Source organism: Panthera onca, chromosome F1 (assembly GCF_046562875.1).
Source record: "Panthera onca isolate mPanOnc1 chromosome F1, mPanOnc1 haplotype 2, whole genome shotgun sequence".
Taxonomy (NCBI): Eukaryota; Metazoa; Chordata; class Mammalia; order Carnivora; family Felidae; genus Panthera; species Panthera onca.
In genome coordinates, this window is record NC_138355.1 from 14,654,973 (window position 1) to 14,679,293 (window position 24,321).

The window sequence follows — 24,321 nt, forward strand, 5'->3', positions numbered from 1 at the left end:
TGTCTCCCTAGGTTCGTCTGTTTAAAAAAAGAAGGTCTGTGGTGCAGTTGAAAAACGGAGGTTGGGTTTGCGGTTCAGTAAATGAAGGTTCACGCCTCGCTTTCTGGTTCGTGGTTTGGCCTGTGTTCTCATTCGGCCATACTTAAAAATTCGCCTTGGCGTGAAAGGAGGCAAAAGTGAGCTTTCTGAAAAACAGCCTCCAGGTAGAACTGAGCCGGAGGCTCAGGATCCCTTAACCCGGCCCGGGCAATACGCACACTGAAATCAAACTGAAATCATGGCATCGTACTCCTGAGAATGGGAGCCTCTGGCCAAGCCCGGGCGGCCCTGAGAAACGCCTCTGGCGTGGAGCGGGGGTGCCCTTCGGTCCCATTCCTGTCTCACGACAGACCCGGAGGCCCCGGCCCCTTACGTGACAGCAAGGGTGCTTCAGAAAGAGCGGTGACAGCTCACACGGCCCCCCTTGCTGCCTCGCGGTCGCGGTTACCACCCTGCCGATCTGCTTGGTTAACCTTTAAGAATAATACTCGAGGCCTTGCTGGTTCTAGACCAGCCAACGGTTTCATGGCAACTTCATACCAGAGGAGCACGGATTCCTCTTAACAAAAACCGCAGAGGGCACCGTGGCAACCGGCACCACAGCTCGGCCACAGTTTTCAGGAGCCTCATTCACAAGGGAGGCGATCCAGCAACGTCCGTAAACGGCGTGCCCGCGTAGAGCTGGTTTCGCGGAATGTCCCCCCCCCCCTCACGCTCCTAGAAGTAGAAGGGGTCGCTCCTAGAACAGGAGAGGGCTCATCTCGCTGGAACAACTCCTCTCCCAGGGAGCCCGTCGGTCGTAAACGAGACGTTTATAAACAGGAAGGGGGGGTGGGGTGAGGTCTGGGGAAAGGAGTATACACACGGGGGACAGGGGTCTGCGTTTTTGAAGCTGTTCTAAGGTCACAACCTCAGACCCGATCCACTGCTCGCACACGTGCTATCCTGAGCCGCCGGGCGCGTGGTAGCGCGCGGGTGCCCTTGCGTGTGTGTGCGTGCGTGCCCGTGTGTGCGTGCGTGCCCGTGTGTGTGCACTCTGCCCGTCACTTCGGGATCCTGCCAGAGTCTTGCGTCCCCGTGCCCTCTCCAGACTGCACCAATCCCATCCCCACCCTGAACCTTAGGGTTCCATCCCCACTATGAGACTCTGGACCCGGGTTTGTATTCTTTGGCTCTGTAGATACCTGTTGACTGACTACTCGGTGCTAAGCACTCTTCTGACGGACGGGACCCGGGGGGGGGGGGGGGGGGGGGTAGATCCACGAGTGAACCAAACACACGAATCTGCCTTCTCTCCTCCGCAGGTCACGTTCTAGGATCAGATACTGCATGTTTCGGAATCATTCCCTACATTGATCAATGGTCTCTTCTCAGATCATACGTTTATTCCATCCCTTATTAGAGGGCACTTTTTGGGTACAGGGTTGGTGCCATCTACCTCTGTGGCGTTCTGACGACATCCTACAGAGGGGTTTTCACACAAGTCTGGTCAGCTACTTCATTCCTCGCACCGAATATAAAGCAATGAGGTTTTCAAAGGCAGCGTTTCTCAGACGTAGGCCGAGTACCCCTTGGAACCTAGAGCGTTCGAACGACTACTGCACAGAGGAGACAGGATTCTCCCTTGAGCTTTTTTGTTTTGTTTCAACCCATCGTATCATATTCCCCGAAGGCAGGTTTTGGTCTGGTGCTATCATGTGTTCAGCCCAGGTTAATCTGCCTTGCCGTGAAAGGGGTACAAGGCCTTGGGCTCGGAACCAGCAGTCCAAGCAATATTATCTAGCTAGAATTTAATAACTTTTGTTTTCATTGTATTTATTACTTTCACACAAGGGCAAGTAAGACTAGTTTTCCATTTATGGCAGTAAAACAAATTTGTTCAAGTCAAACACTGAATGGATATAAAGAAAAATGGTAAAAAAAAACAAAACAAAAAACCACAACTAAACAAAAAACCTTCAGCTGGTGCTCAGACAGGGTAAAACTCCTAAAAGTGAAACACAGCCAGCAAGAATTTAGGAACATGTGGCCCAAAGTACAGCATTAACAGAAGCCAAGTTTTCCCGGTTCTGTACCTGTTTGGGCAAAATCGAATCTGAACTCTATTTTAGAACAATAGCATGCCCTGTCTGCCCAAGCTTCACTTACTGCCAGAGGGAACCGCTCCAACCCCAAATTAAAAACATTATCGGTAATCAGAGACGAAAAGCCAGTTATCGGAACCTTGCGGAGTCCAACGATTGCCCCAGTTCCTGGCTTCTTAAAGGATTAGTGCCACTTCTGTATCGGTGCGTGCCTGGCCCAGGGAGGAGAACTAGGTGAGGTTACTTTGAAACTTCAGGACTAAGGACCTCACGAATACAGAGGGAAACTACCCAAGGAGCATTCGAGAGCCGTTTGAATCAGGTCAAGCGATCTGGGTTTCAAATTCAACAGGGAGAACGCGCCTCTCCCTTTTCTAAGTTCTTAAAGAGGGAGCCAGCACGGACCCGACACGGCGCGTTATCCTCTATCCTGTGGGCCCTGCACCGGGAGGGCCGTCGAAAGAGAGCGAGCGAGCCCGCTACTCTCCCGATTCCTGCCTGCGATTAGCGTTCCTATCCTACCCAACGTGAAACGAAGAGGGTTGGGCCAAGGCAGATAGATACCTTGGCTCATGTTTTAATTTTGCGTGTTGCTCTCAAAGACCGTCAGCATTCAGTCTGCTCGGAGAAATTAAGTATCTCGTTAAGAGGTGCTGACTCTTACGACGGAACCCGGCTATTTGATCAGCCACAAATGAACGCCACACCCTCCCTAAGAAAAGGCCCATCTTGCAATAAAACTGTGACCCCGTATCCCCAGCTGGATTCGCCACAAAGCCTTTAAGATACTGGATTTTCATAAAATCAGGACTCTTCCGGGCAGTTTGTCAAGGGCTGCCTTTTCCAGGGAAATGCGTACCTTCCTCTAGCGCGGGCCCTTTGCAGACCGGGAAGGGGGCCGGCACAGGGTGACTGGAAACCCAGTTACTCAGCCAGCTACAGTGCCTGGGAGTCACTGGGTCAGTCCTCCGGTTTAAGGGCTTCGGGATCCAGTATTTCCTTCCCGTGAAGGGCGGCCCTTCAGTGCCCATAGCTTCTTACGGCGATTTGCGGTTATTACAGGAAATAATAGGAGAGGCAGGGAGGAGTCCTGCAGAAATGGGGGGACGATCCATTCCTCTGATGAGGAGCCAGGGTTCTAAAGTGACCAGTGGGTGAGGATCAGGCCTTGGGGGCAGGTTCTGGTGATTCTGCACTGGGGCCTCTGGGCAGCAAGGGAACAACAGAAAGCTAACAGGCACTTCGGGGTCCTACCATAGAAAAGGGAACACGACGCGAGAGGTCTGTGGCCACAGAGACACCTTTGACTAGAGCTGGCCTCTCTTCTCTTCTTTCGTTCACAAAGTTCTCCGGAGCCACTTCCTCTGTGCCCAGCGTTGACCGTGAACTCGGGGAGGGGAGTATCCACACAGACAAGGTCCCTGTTCTGTACTTTTTGCCTTCACATTTCCAAATACCTTAAACGGCCTGAACGACTCTCTCATCTGCGCTTCATTTCCTTTCCCTCCTCCTGCCAATCGTCCACACAACTAACACAGCGAACACACCCACCTAGGATAAACAGCCCAGTGACGCGTGAGTCCTGGACCTCAGAAACCTCGTATCCTGGAAGGAGGAAAACCCGGGTCGTCGAGTCAAATTCCTACAGCGTGCAACAGCGCAAATGGAAATAATTAGCTGTCGGCGGGACACAAAACCTTTCGTACGGGGGTTAACATTCGACTTGAGTTTGGATGTAGACGAGGGGAACGGTGAGCTGTAGCGGAATACGCAGCCGCCTGTGCTAACGGGCCATGCTGCTGAGCTGAGTAACCACCACCCCCCCCCCCCCCGCAACCTCCGCACAGACCCGGGTCCAGGGGCGCAGGGTCCCCCGGCTTCAGGGCGCTCGCGGAGTCAGCGGTACCGCGATTTCAACGCGCACCTGCAACTCTAAGCCTCTTGGCTCTTCGTCTCCCGCGGAGCAGAACCTGCATTTGCTCACGACTGTATCCACATTATGGAAAATTCTCCAACGGATAACTCTTAAGTCTTCTCTAGCTGCTTCAAGTGTAGACTCAGCAGGAGCTTCTAAGGAATTTCTCATTTCTGCCCTGACTACATACGGTGCGTAGCAAAAGCGGGTCTCAAAGCTAGTGACTTCCAGTCCTGTCCACCACGGGCGCCGTGCGACTACTGCTAACGCAGCGAGCATGGAATCTCTTTGCAGTGATTAACTCTGACTTTGTTGCGGAGTCTGCCCGGGCTCTTCCATGGACAGGTGACTCGGGCACTTTGGAGGTAGAGTGTGGCCACCTATTTTCCGGTGGTTCTTACAGCTTGGCTGGGCATTGAAGATGCCTGTGGAGTTACTTTCTTCCTTTTAAGCAAGAGTCTATATGTGTTCCAACCTATACAGAACTTCTCTCTCCCAGTGTCACGGAGTTCAGGCACCAAATCAGAATGCTTGTCCCTGTGCCGTTTTTCTAGACAGATTCTCACATAAAATCTAGGCAATCTGAATTTGATTGCGGTACAATTTTGCTGGTGTTCCAGTAATACAACAGTGATCTTTAAATACACCAGCCAGTTCGGCAGAAAAACGACTCTCCACTCACTTGGGCCCCTTCCTGCCAGGGATGGTGTGACGGGAGGGGCCACGAGCTGGGAGGGCCAGGCCTGGTTTACTGTTCCTTCCGCTCTCCCTCTTGAAATTCTTGTTTTGGGACAAGGGGCCCTACATTCCATTCTCAGCCAGTTCTGTTTACAGCCACGGGCCTCTGGGTAGCGCACGGAGGGCTACTTTTGTGTGGTTTGCCTATAGGCTGGGTGCAAAAGGTGGTCGAAAGGGCTGCTTTGAAAACAAGTGGCCCACAGATCTTTGGTGCGAGCTGCTGGTTGCGGGGAGGCCGGGGCCGGAAGGCTTGCTGAAGCCTTGGGGCAGGGGTGAGGAGCAGAGGCCACAGGCCGGCCTCGCACACGCGCACACGCAAAACTCCAATCCCGCCTGAACCTGGGCTGGGCTCCCTCTCCCTCTCTGTCTTTCCTCTCCAAGCCACCACCTATTTTCCGCTCCCCAGTACAGCGCCGGGACGTAGGCCATGGTAAGGAAAGAGATAAGAGCTAAAGGAAGGCTGGGATTCTCCGGACGGAAGGGCTCAGAGGGACACATCCAGCCTTGACAGAAAGGAGATGGGCAATCGATCCTTGCCCCGCTATGGCCGCCACAGAGCCCAGGAGGTGCTTGGGCTGTGGATGCACCCCGCAAATCTATTTACCGGCTACAGGAAATAATGCTGAAAAATGACAATTTCACATTAAAATGCCCATGCATTTCGGTAATTCTGTACACGAGTGTGCTCCAGGCTCTCTTGTCAAGCCCTCTTGTTTTCTCACTGCCATCCACCAATGACAATGACCCCCCTTTTGAAGCTGGAAGGCAATTCTTCCTCAACCCAGAATCAGGTGGCACGGGCTTTTTACTGGAAATATATACCTTCTTTTCTAATATAATTAAAGACGCAGGAGTCCTTTCCAGAAGTTCACTCTAAAATTGTGTTACATGACTCATTATCTGGCCTCTTCTGCCTGGACGGTGGTTTTGGTTGTAGCTTAGTCCCTCCCCGGCCCTCAAAAACTCTAAAAATATGAATAGACGTTTGTCACTTACGTTTCCCTCTCCCTCCTACTCCCAATGATTAAAAAAGTCCACTCTGCGAGTTACCACAGCTCAGTGTGAGCCGCGGATAGCTGTTCAATATTTCCATCACCTCTCCTTTACAAATGGACTCCTTGCTGCATGTGCTTTAACCGATTATCGTGTGCAATCCTCACAACTCATTTTACAAAATAGAAATTGTTAGTCCCGGTTTCCAGTTGATGAGCCGGAGGCTTTTAGAGCTGACACTTTTTGTCCAAGGGCACAGAACTCTGTCCAGTGCCTCCGGCTCTGCCTGGGCTGGTTAAGCGCTCCCACGAGGGTGGAGCCTGCTTATTGGGGTCTGACTCGTGGCCTTGCCATTTCCTGGCTGGATGACCTTGAGGAAGTCACATTACTTCTCTATTTCCCAGATTCTGTATCTATAGTACAATGATCCCTATTACATAGGGTTAAGGAAAGCATTTAAAACAGTACTGGCATGTAGTGAATAGTATGTAATAAATATCCTTACTGCTGGCCCTCCAATATGCTCACAAAGCTGTGGTCCATCCCGCTGTATGTCGATGAAGCCATGGGTTTCTAAACAACTTCAGCAAACTCCGAGAACCAAAACCGCTAGGGCCATTCCTGCCCTCCAGAGGACAACCTCACAATTAATCAGGCCATGAATGACAGAGGCAGACAGAAGACGTTTGCAGAGACAGTAGAGACACACGAGGACCAAATGCAACATGTAATCCTTAACCGGGTCCCGACCAGAAGCATTTTCTTTTTTTTAATTTTGCTGCAAAAGACATTTATGGGTGAAACTGGTAAGATTTGAATGTCTGGACAGAGATAGCAGTACTATATTAATTTCCTGGTTTCTGATCGTTGTTCTGTGGTGACAGAAGATAAAACGCAGTGGTATGGGAATTCCATGCGAATTATATATGTACCTTACGGTCAAATACATAGAGAATGATATTAATACCCACACATGTGCACAAAGCGAGAGCGCGAGCGAGCGAGAAGGGGGACGACTGGTAAATCGTGACACAGTAAAACATTAACATTTGGGGAATGTGGGTAAAGGGTGAGGGTGCTGAATCTAGGCTTTGGACGAGCTGAGTTTCGTTCTAGCCACCATGTCCTCGTGCTCTTAGGCAACTATGTTAAACTCTCTGAGCCCGTTTCGTCATCTAAAATGATGGACAATAAAATCTGCCTCATTGGGACGAATGGATCCATAAGTTTATAGGTGGATTTACAAGCATGCGGCCCGATGAGCAAATCACAGATTTACACGGAGCAGCACGGGCCGGGCTCTTCTAGAAGTCAGAAAAAAGCTAAGGGCCCCCCCACCCCGGGGGTGCGGGTGGGGGTGGGGAGAGCAGCTCAGCTGGAATATCAGGGGAGAACACTCAGATGAACGTGGCACTTGACATTAGAAATTCATTTCTGCCAATTCCCCACAGAAGAAAGGTTTTTGGCCAGAGAACACATCCTATTCTTATTTTTTTTTTTTTACATGAGAAAAGAAAATGTAAATACGACGAGGCATTCTTGAGATTAATCCTTTTCAATCTGCCTCTACATCAGAATCACCCTTTGGAGCTTTAAAAGATAAATACGTGCTTGGGCCCTACCCCAGGAGAAACTGATTCATCTGGTCTTGGGGAGGTCCTGAACCATTCACATGTTCAAATGGCTCCACGGATACTTCTGATGTTCCCCAGACAGAGTTACTGAGAGTCGGCGCCCCAGAAATCAGGGCTGGAACCAAGCCCATCGGATGTTGTCGTAAGCGATCCGAAGGAAAGAATGCAACCTATCCGTTACCTCGGCTTTTGCTGGTATTCGCGGTACCCTGGGGGCCCCCGACAGGAGCAGCCTGCCAAGGAGACGGGTAATTGGCCTCACACAATGAAATGGGGTGTGTGGGCAAAATGGAGGCAGTGAACTTGAACACGGTCGTCTGGGTGTTCACAGGAAAGAAATCAAGGCAGGCTCCCAGAGTGAGTTCTATAAACGACCCACAGTGACTCGGGAAGGGATGGCGGGATGTGTTCTGTTGTTTCACCTGCCTATGGGGCAGGTGCTGTCTAGGGTACCGTCACCACAGGCTGACCTCATAAAAGATACTGGAAATGAAACCCAAAGAATCGTGGTGCCCTTAAGCGACGACGACGACGACGACACGGGGTGTTTGTTTCCTGGGAAGTTCTTGTTCTCCATGTAGTATACATACATACACGCTACACTGCGTACTTCATGCACACTGCAGTTAGAAAAGCTTCGAGACGAAAATGACGGAATTAGAAAATAGCGACTAAAATTACTTAGAAGATGGGACCTTGCTTTTATAAAGACATATAAGAAAAGTAAAAACAAAAAAACAAAAAAACAAAAAAACAAAAACAAAAAAAACCCTCTCAGATCAGATACGAGCTGCCAGGATGTCTAATCAGAATTTATTAGACAACAAGGGGAGTAGGAGTGGACATTTTCGCTTAAATCTGGAAAGGAACGTTGAGAGCAAACGTTGAGGTAATTTAAGGTGTAAGGAAAAAGTGACTTCCTTATGTCCAAAGATTTGAAAGTTTGAAATGTCCAGGGATTATATTTTGAAAAAATCTTTGAAGGGCAAGCTGGAGATGTTCAAGAGATAGTCTTCACCTCTGAGAGTACATGTTATGAAAGGCAATTGCCATATTTTTCCATAGGCCATTCTTTTAAAAAAAAAAAATTTTTTTTAAAATATTTATTCATTTTTGAGAGACAGAGCATGAGCATGAGCAGGGGAGGGGCAGAGAGAGAGGGAGACACAGAATCTGAAACAGGCTCCAGGCTCCGAGCTGTCAGCACAGAGCCTGATGCGGGGCTCGAACTCACGGACCGTGAGATCACGACCTGAGCCGAAGTCGGACGCTTAACCGACCGAGCCACCCAGGCGCCCCCCCATAGGCCATTCTTGACTGTTACCAGCAAAAAAGTTATCCTGGGCTCAATACATTTGTGTGAAATTTTAAGCTTCTTAGGATGTACTTGAAGAGTCTGGTGCACAGTTGCCGGTAAAGTGAGTCGGGACGATGGGCCGAGCCGAGGTGGCCAGTGGTCCTGGTGGGGAGACACGAGGAGGAGGAGGAGGGGGTGGGGGGAGACGAGTCACCAGCAAATGCGGGGAAGACAGGGAGGCTCCCAGCCGTCCTGGGCTCCATCCACCGCCGCTGTCGCGCAGCGTCCCCGAGTACCACTTGCCCCCCAGCGAAAACCTCAGTCGGCTCCCTACTTCCCACCGTATGACGCCAAGTCTAAGTGCTGGCTTGGCTTTCATAAAGCCCGACGATACAGCCACTAAGACCAGCAAGCTTTTTGTTCCAGTCGCTCTTCCTTTCCTGCCACTCAAAAGCAGAGAAAGGACTTCGCCACTTGAAATATCCTTTCTTTTACACCCACAGCTCCTGCAGGGCGAGGGATGCCCCTCTTCCCTCTTCCTACACTCCCCGCCTGGGCACATGCAGTAGAGGTCAGAAACGCTCGCGGGGTCAGTGCCGCAGGGTGTGTTTTCCAGGCTCTTCTTCACACCCTTATCACCCGCTCTTTATCCAAGCTGACGATAGGCTAAAAAGAGGCTTCTCACATAATCTCCATCATTGCCCCCGCCAGTCATGCTGAGGTTAACGGTAACAAAAGCTGACATTCATGAACAGAATGGAAAGGGCCCTGTTCCTACGCCGGCAAAAGGCTCGTTTGCAGTGAACAACTCAGGGCAGTAAAGAACTGGAGAGGATCTCAGGAGGGAGAGGACTGAGTGGCTATATTCCTATTAAAAAAGGACAGTGAATAGGGCTTCCAGAAAGAGACAAGTACGACAGAGACATGCTTCAATGCTGTTTCTATCAAGACTTCATTTTAACTTATTTTTAAGCAAGAGTACCCCTGGCCCACAAATACTCGAGTTCTTTGAGTTTTGCAGATAGCTTAAAACAGTGAATTATCTAAAGCTTTATCAGTTTAAAGATTTCACTTAGAAGAGCTTGATTTTTAGTTTACAGCCTTATTCTGAATTTGCCTTAGCCCCGTTAAAAGTCTAGATAATTTAGGTTTCATATTCTCTTAAAGTACTCGGAACAGTAAGGTCAAAGGCTAAACCAGAACTCAACCAATTAAAATAATGGCCTCTACCACCTGCAGACTCCTCTGGTGCGGTTTTAAAGATTAATGCAGACACATTCAAGAAGTATGGCTTCTGTCTTTGGAAACTTTCCAGGCGAGAAAGATGGCATTGTTTCAAGATAATAACCATAATGACAGAAATAACGCCGCTGAAAATAATGTGGTAGAGATTGCCAGTGCGTACTTCATGCCCGTTCTCTTAAGAGAATTTTGATTTCGTTGGGAGAAGCCAAGTGCAAAGCCTTCGTGACCCATGGGTGGAGGGGAGGCCCGTGACTGATTTCAGACCAGTGTCACATAAGCGAAAGTTGTCAGGTAGGGCTTTTCCAGGAAAGCTCCTTAAAAGCAGGCACACTCAGCTGGTAGTATCTTTTTGCCCTTTAGCCTTCAGTTCTTTCTGCCGGGGCCGAGCACACGAGGCCACGGCAGAGCGGCCACCTTGGACCTCAGAGGCAGTCACGAGGGAAGGGCCAAGATGACCGCAGTGATCTCAGGCCCGAATTCTTGAGCTGCTGAACCAGAGCCTGTCATGGCCCTGCCTCTTCACTCCTTGTGAAAGGTAAGAAAACCTCTCCCGATAAGAGAACTTCTCCTTTGTGCTATTGCTAGCATTTCTGTTCCCAGCAGCCGAATTCTTAGCAGATACAAGGAACAGTAATGACCGCGACGATGACGGTTACCGACAGCGAGAGCGCTGTTCTAAACGCTTTGCAATCATTATCGCTTTTAACAGTCGCGATTCTCCCCGACCTACGATAGTTATCTGCTGCGGAGGACGGTTCTTGAACCTTCAGCCCGAGCTGAAGTCCAGGCCCCACAGCTAGCCAAGAAGCAGAGTCAGGGTTGGAGTCGCGCCAGCTCACTTTAACCACACGCGCTGTGCCTTCTGCCGCCCGCTAAGAAGCGAAGTCAGTCCACCAAGGGGCTCAGCTGAGGTTCTGGGCCCGCGCGAGCTGTTTTCCGGTGCTCTTCTCCGTGACGCTAAACACGCACTGCCAATTAAGCATCTCCAATAAAGATTCCTAAAACATACAAACCTAATGTTTATCAAACAAACAAGCAAAGAGTGAAGTCCGATCCAGTAATTGCGAAGAGAAAATCTTCCCTACGGGAGGACTCGGATCCACCTGTCCCATTCCTGCCCCAGTCCTGGTACTTGGTCAGCCAAAGTATGGTAGCTGGACCTCACCCTCGGTCTGGAAGGGTCTGGCAGGAGACCTCTCTTTGCTGATTTACTCAGTCCTTATCCTTTTAGATGAAATCATCACCGAGGGAGCTAATCAGCGGCAGCCTCATCGGTGTTTTCTGTGGCACAGACACCACACCCGCCCCCTGGGACCCCTGACTCCCTAACACGGGTGGAAACGATCTGCCTTCACTGGGACACACTTGGGTTGATTTTGAAAAAAAAACAAAAACAAAACCAAAACAAATCACTCTGAAGCTGCCGATGAGCTTTCAGAGGCCTTTCCAAGGATGGAATGACCTTTCTGGTCAAAACTGCACTTTCAATCAATCGCAACAGTAAACTGGAGGGAAATTTCGAAATACTGGCTAGGATAGTTAGGTCCACTGCCAAATAATTGAACAGTTTGGAAAATCAGAATCCCAGAAATGAAGCCCTGAGAAAATTCCATGTCCTCCCCTCAGTGATATTACTTTCTCCTTGTTATGCGCTCTCCATTTCTTAAAAGACGAAAACCAGGAGAAAACGCCGATGTTTGCCACTTTCTGTCGCCGAGCTCCACCTTAGACGTGTAAAACCAGACGTGCGTGTGACAGATCCAACCAGAAGGAGGCGGCACCAGTTACCTACGGATTCTGGTCTCCGTCTCCCTCTAACCTCCTCTCTATCCTGCCACTGGCATTTTCTTCCATCGCTCCCGATTCAGAAAACAGGACGCAGGCCCTTCACAACCCGGTCTAAGTCAACTGTTCCGAGTTCTAGCAAAACGCCTCAGTCCACTGACACCTGGTCAGACTAACCAGCTACATTGAGCGGTCTGAGCTTCGTAGGTAAAAGATTCACCGAAGGACATAAAACACCAAAAAGAAAATCACTTCTTACACCAAAGGCAGAAAGATCAACTCTCTGTCGCTTGGGACTCTCTTTCTTTTGAAAAGCTTATCGCACAAAAGGGAAAATGCTTTGCTATTTTGGGCCGCTTCTTTCACTCTTGTAAATGACATCTGTAATGTCAACATTCAGCGAGAGCTATTCGGAACTTGGCACTTTTAATTCATGCGAAAATGCCAATTCCACTGAGTAAAGAAGATATTAAAGTTATATTCAACATCAAGTGCAAATATTTCATCAAAGTGGGTTCAGGATAAAAATGTTAATTATATGTAAAAATTAAATACCACCTTATGAATCACTTGTCTTGGCATCATGGAAAATTTTTCAGCCTTCTCCAACAAGAGTGTCAGATCTTGGGAACAGTAATTCATAAATGGCCTGATTCCACAATGAGTCAGAGTGACTAAAATACTCTGGATACATGTTTCACTTATTTATATTGTTGGGTCAAAACCACAGTTTATTTAATTAGCTGTGTTGGTAACATTTTTTGAAAGAGCTCCGTTTACCACTTTGTACCCTCTCAGTGTGCCCCCGTGTTGTTGGCACAAGAGACTGCGTAGACAGGATTAGTGGGGGTACTGTGGGTACCCTAAGTCTTCACAACCCACAAAAGGAAGCTCAATGAAATAGGCAGTCACCGTGATTCGATTAAAATGGAGCTTCTTCTCTTGAACAAACGGTCTGGGCACCAAGGCAAGACCTTCCTGAATCTTTGACCCTGGGAATTCTAAAATAATCTCTTTCAGTGAACGGGGACATTATATTGAAACCTGAAATTATGGGAGATTATGAGAATGGAGCTTTTTTTTTTTTTTTAATGCTTATTTATTTTTAAAGAGAAGGCAAGAAAGCGAGTGGGGAAGGGGCAGAGAGAGGGGGAGAGAGAGAACCCTAAGCAGGCTCTGGGCTGTCAGCATGGAGCCAGACGTGGGGTTCAAATTCACAAACCGTGAGATCATGACCTGAGCCGAAATCAAGAGCCAGATGTTTAATCAGCTGAGCCACCCAGGCGCCCCAAGAATGGAGCTTAATTAACAAAACCACGCCATAAAAATCTAGAGTTTTAACATAACCTCTTTTATTTCCTTTGAAAATTGGAGTCCTTCAGATTATAGAAACTTAATCTCTGGTTTAAACTTTAGCGCTAAATATGAGCCAAAGGCTTAAGGACCCTGAAGCTAAAATGAAATAAGCACTTTTGCAAATTAGCCTTGATGGTTGTTACATTCATAAAATATTGGAAGAAGAGCTAGTAATCCATGTCGTTTTATCCTTTTAACTCATCGATGTTTCTCTTATTTGTGGTTTTTTTAAATTTTTTTTTAACGTTTATTTATTTTTGAGACAGAGAGAGACAGAGCATGAACGGGGGAGGGGCAGAGAGAGGGAGACACAGAATCTGAAACAGGTTTCGACGCGGGGCTCGAACTCATGGACCGTGAGATCATGACCTGAGCCGAAGTCGGTCGCTTAACCGACTGAGCCACCCAGGCGCCCCTCTTATTTGTGGTTTAAAGTTAGCAGTGGAGGGGATCTTCTGAGGTCTTTAGTGACACCTGGGACTTTACCATGTTTCGACTTTGGAAATTGATACTCAAAATAATAAAAAATATTGATCTCTACCTGCACAGTTACTGCCTATGATTTTGGTCTAGGTATATCGATTTAAATGTGAAGCAACGTTTCTAAGTTGGGGCAAGGTGAATCTAATCTTTGAAAATGTGAGGGCAGAAAAAATGCCCTAGAGGCCCGCATGACAGTTCCTGCATGGCTAAAATATCATCTATGTAAATGAGGAAAACTAATAGGTATTCACCCGAGTGGAATGTAAACTTAGCCATAAAATCTCTGGCTGTGAAATGCTTATCATTTCATTAGCTATTGTTCCCAAAGGACTAGTGAAAATCCCTACATGTCACTTTGAAATGAAAAAAAAACAAAACAAAAACCAAAAAACTTTGCTTTATTTCCTTTTTACTTCTAAATCTGCTGTTTATATCTTTCTTTGAAAAACCGTATCCTCGTTTGGATGACAGTGGGAAGGCATGGGCTAAAAATGAAAATTTCTTAACCTAAGGTTTCATTTAAAATATTGCTGGCCTGGCATTGCAATGTTAGTATCAACGCCCAGTGATATTTTACGGGATAGCCATTAAGTAATGAAACTTATTTCCATAATCTATCACTGGTTCCCTTTACTGGGCTATTAAATACCACTAGGGTTTTAGTGCTGAGACATTTCAGGAACATATCATTCAGATGTGGTACACAGAGAAGTTTGGTTTATAAAGAAAACCTTTGGGGCGCCTGGGTGGCTCAGTCGGTTGAGCGTCCGACTTCGGCTCAGGTCACGATCTCGCGGTCCGTGAGTTCGAGCCCCGCGTCGGGCTCTGGGCTGACGGCTCAGAGCCTGGAGCCTGCTTCCGATTCTGTGTCTCCCTCTCTCTCTGCCCCTCCCCTGTTCATGCTTTGTCTCTCTCTCTCTGTCTCAAAAATAAATAAACGTTAAAAAAAAAAAAATTAAAAAAAAAAAAAGAAAGAAAACCTTTGTTTTCATTTCATTCCTAATCAGTAGATATGCTTCATTAGGCCCCGCTTGACTCACAGAATTCTTGGTGGCGCTTCTAAGATTAAATCACAACAAAGAATTATTGGCATAAAGGTGGTTCTGCTGAAAGCGGCCGCGTTCTAGAGGACCTGCCTCGCTACCAGGAAAATGCCATCCAAATCCATCTTGTGAATTGTGAATCCATCTTTTCTTGCGAAAAGTATATTCGTAATTTCTACTGCGCTTCTTACAGCTGTCGGCAGCCAGATGGCACTTTTTGTTATAACTGAGATACTGGATGAGGAACTCCTCATTCCTTCCACAGAGGTTCCACTGGCAACCACTGATATTTTTTTTTTTTTACTGTCTCCATGGCTTTTGCCTTTTCCAAAAGGCAAATATCTATGAAGAGATAATCCGCATCATATTTTGTGGATATCAACAATCTACAAGCTGGTTCTAAAGTGTATACGGAGAAGCCAAAAGGAGACGCAGAATAGCCAACATAATATCGAAGGAATAAGAACAAAGTTGGACGACTAATACTACCTGACTTCAAGGTCTACCACGAAGCTACACCACCAAGACAGTATAGATAAATGAAAAAATATATAAGCCGAGACATAGGCCTACATAAACACAGCCAAGTGTTCTTTGACAAGGAAGCAGAGGCAGCACAATGGAGCAAAGACAGTCTTTTCGACAAATAGTGCTGGAACTGAACATCCACATGCAAAGAAAATAAATAAATAATAAATAATAATCCAGACACAGATCTTACACCTCCCACAAAAATTAACTCAAAATGGAGCAGAGACCTAAACACAAAACACAAAACTATAAAAACCCTAGAAGATAATCTAGAAGAAAACCTAGATCGACCTTGGGTATGGTGATGACTTTTTTTTTTTTTTTTTTTAATGGTGACGACTTCTTAGATACAACACCAAAGATACGATCCATGAAAGAAACAACTGATAAACTGGAATTCATTAAAATCAACATCTTTTGCTCTGCAATAACAGTGCCAGAAGCATGAGAAGGCAAGCCACAGACTGGGAGAAAATATTTGTAAAAGACACATGTGACGAAGGACTGTTGTCGAAAATATACAAAGAACTTTAAAACTCAACGATAGCAATGCAATTAAAACATGGGCCAAAGACCTTAACAGACACCTCACCAAAGAACACATACAGATGTGCACGTCATACGTCATCAGGGAAATGCAAGTTAAACCAACAATTAGATGCTACTCCTCCCTGTGAGAAGGGTCAAAATCTAAGAACACGGACAACAGTCAATGCTGGTGAGACTGCAGAGCATCAGGAACTCTCATTCATGGCTGGTGGGAATGCAAAATGGTAGAGCCACTTGAGACGACAGCTGGACAGTCTCTTACAAAACTAAACACACTCTTACCACATGCTCCAACAACCACACTCCTTGGCATTCGCCCAAAGGACCTGAAAACTTATGTTCGTACCAAAGCCTGTACATAGACATTTGTAGGGGTTTTGTTCATAACGGTCAAAACTTGGAAGAAACCAAGATGACCTTCAGTAGGTGAATGGGTAAGTAACCTGTGGCACATCCAGACAACGGAATATTATTCAGTACTAAAAAGAAATGATCAAGCCCTGAAAAGACATAAAGGAAACTTAAATACTTACTACTAAGTGAAAGAAGCCAATCTGAAAAGGCTACATACTGTATGATTCCAAACATATTATCATTCTGGAAAAGGCAAAACCATGGAGACAGTAAAAAAAAAATTTCAGCGGTTGCCAGGGGCTGGGGAGGAGGAGGGATGAATACACAGAGAACAGAAGATATTTAAGGCACTGAAACTACCCTGTATGATATCGTAATTGTGGCTACATGTCATTATATGTTTGTTCGACTCACAGAACGCACAGAACAAAGGTGAGCTCTAATGTAAACCAGGTTCCTGAATTGTAACAAATGTGCCACTCTGGTAGGGGATGTTGATAATGGGGAGGCTATGTACGTGTGGGGGCAGAGGGTAATAAAAAAATCAATCTACCTTCCACTCAATTTTTCTGTGAATCTAAAACTGCTCTAAAGAATGACGCCTATTAAACAACGGCACCAACAAAAAAAGTATAATGTTCATAACGCTAGATCATTAACTCATGATTTAGTACCATGTGATCCTTTAAATTATACACAATACTATCTTGCCTGTTGTCATTTTATATGTAATTGTTTCATTTTCTTAAAATGTTAGCTCCGTGAGATCAGAAACTGAATCTTACATAGTCTTTCCCCAGTGATATATGCAAAGCTTTTGGCAAAGAACTTTTAAGGTCCTTAAATAAAACGTGATGCAAAGAAATAATACAATGAAGGAAGTTTTCTGAATTTTAAATGTAGTTAAGTAGGTGTCCAAGAAATATTTTTTTGAATTAATACATCAGTGAATAACAACAGATGTTTCCAATCTTTTTTTTTTAATTTTACATTTATTTATTTTTGAGAGACAGAGTGAGACAAAGTAAGAGTGGGGGAGGGACAGAGAGAGAGGGAGACACAGAATCCTAAGCAGGCTCCAGGCTCTGAGCTGTCAGCACAGAGCCCGACGCGCTCAAACCCACAGATTGTGAGATCATGACCTGACCTGATGTCAGGTGCTTAACCGACTGAGCCACCCAGGCACCCCTCAATTTTCTTGACCCTAACCATTTTAAATTTCAGTTTCTCGTACTGACTTTGAAGATAAGCATCCTTCCTATGAAATGTGATTGGTCGGAACACATTAAAAAGAGAATGAAATAAAGGTAGTTTAAGAGGAAAATTTATGCCACAAACTCGATGTAGCAGAAAAGCATATTACACTACCATCTGCCTGTCCTTCCAATGACAGGTCAAATGCCCCAACTAACTACTCCCCCAGGTATGTTCAATCCATTGCAAAAGTGCTGGTCTATTCTTCTAAATTGCTTTGACTAGATTTTCCCTTCCTCAAGCAAAATCTGAGTACAATCTAAGAACCCCCAGGTAAGAAAGGGCATTTGGAAAACAGGTGTTGCTGAGTCAGAAAAACCCTAGGGAACTCTGTAAGTGACCTACTATTTTAAGGTTTTATTCTCACTCTAAAATGGTGACAGAAGAAAAAAAAAGCCACAGACAGTATGTTATGGGGTGTCTGGGTGCCAAAGGGATATCAGAACAGAAGGAAATGAATAGGGGAGAGATGAGAGGAGAAAAACGCATTTAATGGCATAGCACTGTTGAGATGATCACTCTTTTATTAGCCTTCAGAAAATAAAAATTTCCAAATGATCGGGATGTTTCCAGTTTGTTATAGGAGAGAAGACTCGGCCTGTGCCTAGACACCATGTAAGATCAGCTAGCTGTCTATGTTTGAACTCTGCAAGGCGTTATCATATCACATCCTATTACGTCAAGTCAGTTATCGTGTTAACTGAATCACCAATACATAGAAATTTGCTTCATTATTTATTACCATCTTGATGGGAAGAAAGAGGGATCTTATAAATAAGATCATAGATCTTTACAACATGGATGGAGATCTGTATTTGACTGAATCCTTAGTACGTACCCGAGGAATACAAGCAAATAGTAAATTATGTGTCATAACCTGTGTCAAATATATGTACACACATGAAATCTGCACTCTTGCTACTAATATACCAACAGCAGCAAAACCAATAACAGCGCTCATTTATTGGGCGTTTGCTGTATGCCACGCCCCGGGCGATACCCTGTGGCAGACACTTAAGATCGGGTCTCTCAAGTTCCGTTTCGTCCTACATCTATTCGGTAGCTGGAAAGCTACAAACTACATTTCCCATACTCCTTTGTGGCTAAGGCTCCTGTTACGAACTAGGCCCCGCTAATTTAGATGTGTTCACGAGAAATCAGAAGAGAGGGGGCAAGACCAAGGTCGTCTTCTTACTGCTGTGAACGCTGGCAGGCAAATCAGAGAGAGAAACGTGTGAGTGCCTGGGCTCAGCCTTCCCGTGTCTTGTCCTCAGGGTCATGGCTTAGAGGCGGGCGTGTCGGCAGCCGTGGCTGACCAGGAGAGGCTGCCTGACCCCCGGACCACAACCACAGCAATCTGGCATCAAGTCGGTGGCCTTGTGGCATCTCCCACCCCTCACTGATTTTCCCTGTCTTAAACCCCTTTCTTGAAACGCCTGGGGTGGTTTTCTGTTTTCTATACGGAACTCTGATGATACGGTCCTTTATATATATTGTCTCATCTACTACATACTGTGAAACGTCATTATTTCTCTTCCACAAGCAGGGAAACTAAGTCTGAAAAGAAGGTAATTTTTCTCCTAAGTCACAAAATTCGCGGATGGAGAAGTTGGGGATTCCAACTCTGATCACCGGATTCCAAAGCCCGTGCTGGGAGCTGCTGCATTTCCTACGGGCCTGCCTCGTACTTAACATTTTAATTAAGGCTAAGGGAAGCCCATCTGGCATGGTAAGGTTCAAATTCAACTTCGAACTTTGGTCTACCTTTGAACTCAAGTTCAAATCAAGTAAAACTTCTTGAAAGCTCAGCCAATTTCTCTTTCCACTCATCACTTCTGCGGGCTTACGGACTTTGGACTGACTTAGAAACAGAAATGCTGGTCTTGCAATATCTTCAGCTTAGTCAGAATGAAATGGGAAGTCTTGTTTTCCTGGGAAGGCGCTTCTCAGAAGTCTTCAAGCTTCCGGTTTTGGTAAAAAGATGTTTCACGCCTTAGAGCAGTACATTTCAATACATTTTCACTGGTCATTGAAAAAGGATAAAATGCACTTTTGGTCGTCAGGGAAAGGGAAAGGGAAGGAAAAGGAACACGTGCGAACTTGGTAATTCTAAAAACCACCCATCTGCTCACCGCGGAGATACAGAGAGTGTGGCATATCAGAAAACCCCAGCACTACTGGCTGGGAGACCAGTGATGTGTAGACTGAGCCACGCAACCTTAGGGGAGCCGCCTTCCTCACCGGGGGAAACAAGGCACTTAGATGTGAAGCTGATTTCTTCAAAACCCGGAACCATGAAACATTCGCGCAGAAAAGGGGTGCATGCGGACCGTCTCCACTGTTGTCACCTCCTGGCACACACAGAGATGCCAGCTCTTGCGTGGGGCGCCGGGGCCACACAGGGAGCAGTCAAGACCGCAGGAGCTGCCTGGGGTCTCCGCAGATCAATTTCCCGGCAACTTTGCGGAAACGCTGCGCTCAGAGAATCGCCAGCTCACCAGTTGGCACCCGGGGAAACCAAAGCAGGTTTGTAACAACCCACAAACTAAAGTACGTGCGACAGATGTATTTTCAGGAGGAAAACTCTTTCCCAATTTGTACTCTTCAGTCCACTTTTTCACACAGTAACCAGGGAGATCCCTTAAAAAGTACAGACCTGATCACGTCAGTGCCTGAGCCCCCTATCAAGGGCCTCTTGTCATTCTTAGAATAAAGATCCACATTCTGAAAATAGCCCTCTAGGCCTAGCGTGGCCCAACCTCCGTTTCTCCAGGGTCATCTCATGCTGTTCTCGCCACTGCACTTTATGTCCTTTCTTTCCTTCCCTAAAACACACAGAGCACTTTCTCCATCAGGGATTGGAAGCCCGGGGTCTCTTTTACCTTCTTTTCCAGCTGACACTTCACAGATTTCTTCAGGTCTCAGCTCACACGTTAATTGCCTAAGAAAACCTTCCCCAGGGGCGCCTGGGTGGCTCAGTTGGTTGAGTGTCCGACTTCGGCTCAGGTCACGATCTCCCGGTCTGTGAGTTCGAGCCCCGCATCGGGCTCTGTGCTGACAGCTCAGAGCCTGGAGCCTGCTTCGGATTCTGTGTCTTCCTCTTGCTCTGACCCTACCCCGTTCATGCTCTGTCTCTGTCTCAAAAATAAATAAACGCTTAAAAAACAACAACAACAAAAAAACCCTTCCCTAATCCCCCTCTACATCAGGTTTTCCTTGTTACAGCTCATCCTTTTATTCCCTAGAAGTGATGAGTTTGAACGTGCTCATTCCTTTTTGTGATGATCTGATTAATGTCTGTTTTCCTCATTAGACTCCAAGCTCTGAACAGGGACAGTATCTCTTTGGGTTATCGCTGTCTCCTCAGACTTTACCATAGTGGCACAGGCCATTTATGAATGACTGGTACCAAGCATCTGATACTCTTGTTGGAGAAGGCTGGACAACTTTCCATGAGACAGGACAAATGATTCAAAAAGATTTGCGACCAGTTAAACATTTGTTCAAGAAATGAATTTATGGTTTTGTTTTGGCTACATACAGCAATTTTCCCAGCAACTAAAACCTTTGAACTCACATAGTTCTGTACATCAAATTTCTTACGACGTGAAATATGAATCTGGTAATGCTTTAATTCCCCTAATTAATGAACGGTATGGTCGTGCACTTAGAATCTTCCAGTGCAAATATTCTCTACGCCTTTCGGATCATGGAACATTGTGAGATCCAATACAATCTTTGGGTGCTGTTTCCAAGAAAATGAATACATTCACATTTTACAAACAGTCTCAGGCAATCAGTCCATGGACTAACTCTACGAATAAATTTCAAGCCCCTGAATATGGCAGAAGACCATCAACTGGCTTGATCCTTAGCTCCTTCTCTACGTTCATCTGCCGTTCTCTTTTAAGCTCTAACAGAGGAAGCCCCGTGTGGTTTCGCGGCACACGTACCATTTCCTCTTTGTGAAATGTCACATCTATCCTCTGATACTTAGAGCTGAGCTCGCGTCTTCCAGGAGGCTCACCTCACTCTGGTCCTGGGAAACGAACGGGTACCTTGTGGGGCCTCCCATGACACCCACTGGGGATGAGCCCCCTCGGATTTACTTCAGGGTGTCAAAGTTATCTCTTTAGATTATAGTCTTTCCCAGAGAATATTACATTCTTTGAATGTGAGGACTTCTTAGACACTCCTCCCCCAACCGTGTGGGAACAGTGAATGGCACCAACAGGCCTTTAATAAATGTATGTTAATCTAAACTGCTGATGGACCAAACTTAGTGGTAGGAGACCTAAGAGAATCCGTGAGTAATATTCTATAAATAAGAAGACAAACCGGAATACCCATAAATGGGATATTTGCAGTGTATAATCACCAACGAAGCCTACTAACACAGAGAACGCAAAACAAAGTTATTTCACCCTAAAAAAAAAAAAATCCAGCCTAAGACATCAACGTCAGTAGGGGTATCTGTTACAGAAAATCACCATGGAACCAACAGAACAACAGATTCTTCATTAAAACAGTTGGAAGGCAATACTCCGAAAATGTACCATTACAAGGTCCTTATGAAAGGTTTGTTCCACACTGTGCACTATTGCTGTATAAGGATTTACAGCTCCCACTGCATCAGCAACGGTGAGCAGCAGAGTTTGGTTCTCAGGTGGTGATTGTACAGTAACCGGAAAGTTAATGTGTGGCAAATAAAAAGAACTTTGCACTGAAAGTTACGTGTGCTGATATTCCAAGTAAAGAAATTATTTTTGCTGTTTTGAACCTGCAGCTGTCGTTCATTTACCCAGCAGACTGAGCTATTTGTAATTCTACAGTTAATGCCAGTGGACCAGTGGTTATCGCTGGAAGGACTGCCATTTATTACACAATAGCCTATAAGCATAATGCATCCCGGACTCGTAAATTTTATCAGGAAAGATCCAATGAGATGACTAATTTACACATTTCTGTCTTGTGAACCCTGGAACTCTTCTCTCTGATGCAGATTCATTTGTTGCCATAAGTCCAGTTATAGCAGCACTGTGTGGGGGTGGGGTGGGGGTGGGGTGGGGGTGGGGTGAGGGTGGGGTGGAGAAGCTTCCGTGGAAGAACAATTTTTAACCCTGCCTCCCACCCCCCGTGGGGAATTGATACGCTGACTTCCTCTCCCATCTTTATCTGGCCCTCGCACCCAATCAGAGATATCACTGACAGAGTAGATTATGTTCTGTACGTACGACAGGGGAAGTGAAAAGACCGAAAACCACCAAACAGGGAAGAGTGTGCTTACAACAAACATGAAAGCCATCATTTTTGTCGATCTGAATTTAAAAAGACTGAATTCTGTAGGACAGGTGTCGGCACACAGAGCGCATAATGTAAGTGATGGGAGCTAAACTGTGAAACATGGTCGACACTGGGAGTAAAGGGGAGGTGGAGAGATCTAGTATTTAATATCATTGGGAGAAAAAGCCCAAGACTGCGCACTTGCCTCCAATAACAAAAGAATCTGTGGTTTTTCAAAGAATCAGCCATGAGTTTCCAAGGCAAACTTCCTGGCCTATATCTACACTATGAGATAAAAATACTACCTGGGTATTCTGCAAAAATTAAACAAAAGTGATTGCGCTTATCAATAATTACATGTGGACGGACTCACCAAGAACACAGTCAAAGCTCTGCAGGCAATATAGTAGTTGAGAGATTTTTGAGAAATAATTTTATATTATTCATCCAAAAGCTCATGATGAAAAACATAAATAAGGATAAATATTAGTAAGTATCCAATCCTACTAATTATTTTTGAGGGAGGCCAAATACTCCAGCTCAGTACTCTGTGTATTTTCCCCCAAGCTTAATTTTCTACTCCCACTCACCGCTCTATCACCAGCTCTAGGGAAGTAATGCTCGTTATGTCTAAGATGATAACATAAAGGTGAGGAGGTTAGAATGTGGACATTAAGGATCCAGACTGCCTGGATGGTCGATCTCTATTTTGCCATGTTCCAGCTATACGACTTTGGAAAAGTTGCTTAACCCTTCTGTTCTTTAGTTACCCATCTGTAAACGGGGTGATGATATTTACTCCATCGAGACCTGCATAAATTAACGCATGGGACACACACTCAGAACAATGCTTGGCACCCACCAAGTACCCCCAACAGCTAGTTAATACTATTACCATACAAATACGTGAAAATGCAAAATTAATAAGCAGATGACATGAAGAAGTTAATACAAATAAATTTCATAGCATAGCTATCTTTTAAACTTAGCCATAAACATGACTGGTACTGGCACAAAATTAGACATATAGATCAGCAGGATAGAACACAGAGCCCAGAGATAAACACTTACATGATCAATTAATCTGTGACAAATGAGGCAAGAAAATACACACACACACACACACACACACACACACACACACACACACACAATAGGGGAAAAGGCAGTCTCTTCAAAAAATGGTGTTTAGAAAACTGAATGAAACAGGACCACTTTCTTACATCTTACACAAAAATAAACTCAAAATGGATTAAAGACCTACATGTGAGGCCTGAAACCATAAACATCTTAGCAGGAATACAGCTAGTAATTTTTCTGACATTGGCCATAGGAACATTTTTTTTTTCTTCTACAATTTTCTTCTACAATTCAGCATCAAAAAAAACACAAACAATCTGATTAAATCGGGCAGAGGACCTGAATAGGCATTTTCCCAAAGAAGCCATATAGATGGCCAACAGATGCATGAAAAGGTGCTCAACGTCACTAATCATCAGGGAAATGCAAATGACAACCACACCGAGAGATCAGCTCACACCAGGTACAATGGCTAGTTACCAAAAAGACAAGAAACAATAAGTGCTGGTGAGAATGTGGAGACAAGGGAACCCCCTACACTGTTGGTGGGATGTAAATTTCCGCTGTGGAAAACAGTACGGAGGGTCCTCAAAAAATTAAAAAGAGAAATACCATATGATCCAGTAATGCCACTACTGGGCATTTACCCAAAGGAAGC

General features: G+C 45.7%; 1 protein-coding gene across 2 annotated transcripts in view; it reads right to left on the bottom strand.

Moving 5' to 3' along the window:
* NME7 (NME/NM23 family member 7) overlaps positions 1-24,321 on the bottom strand; it is a 255,456-nt gene that overhangs the window by 489 nt on the left and 230,646 nt on the right. The gene's annotated exons all lie outside the window — the stretch shown is intronic.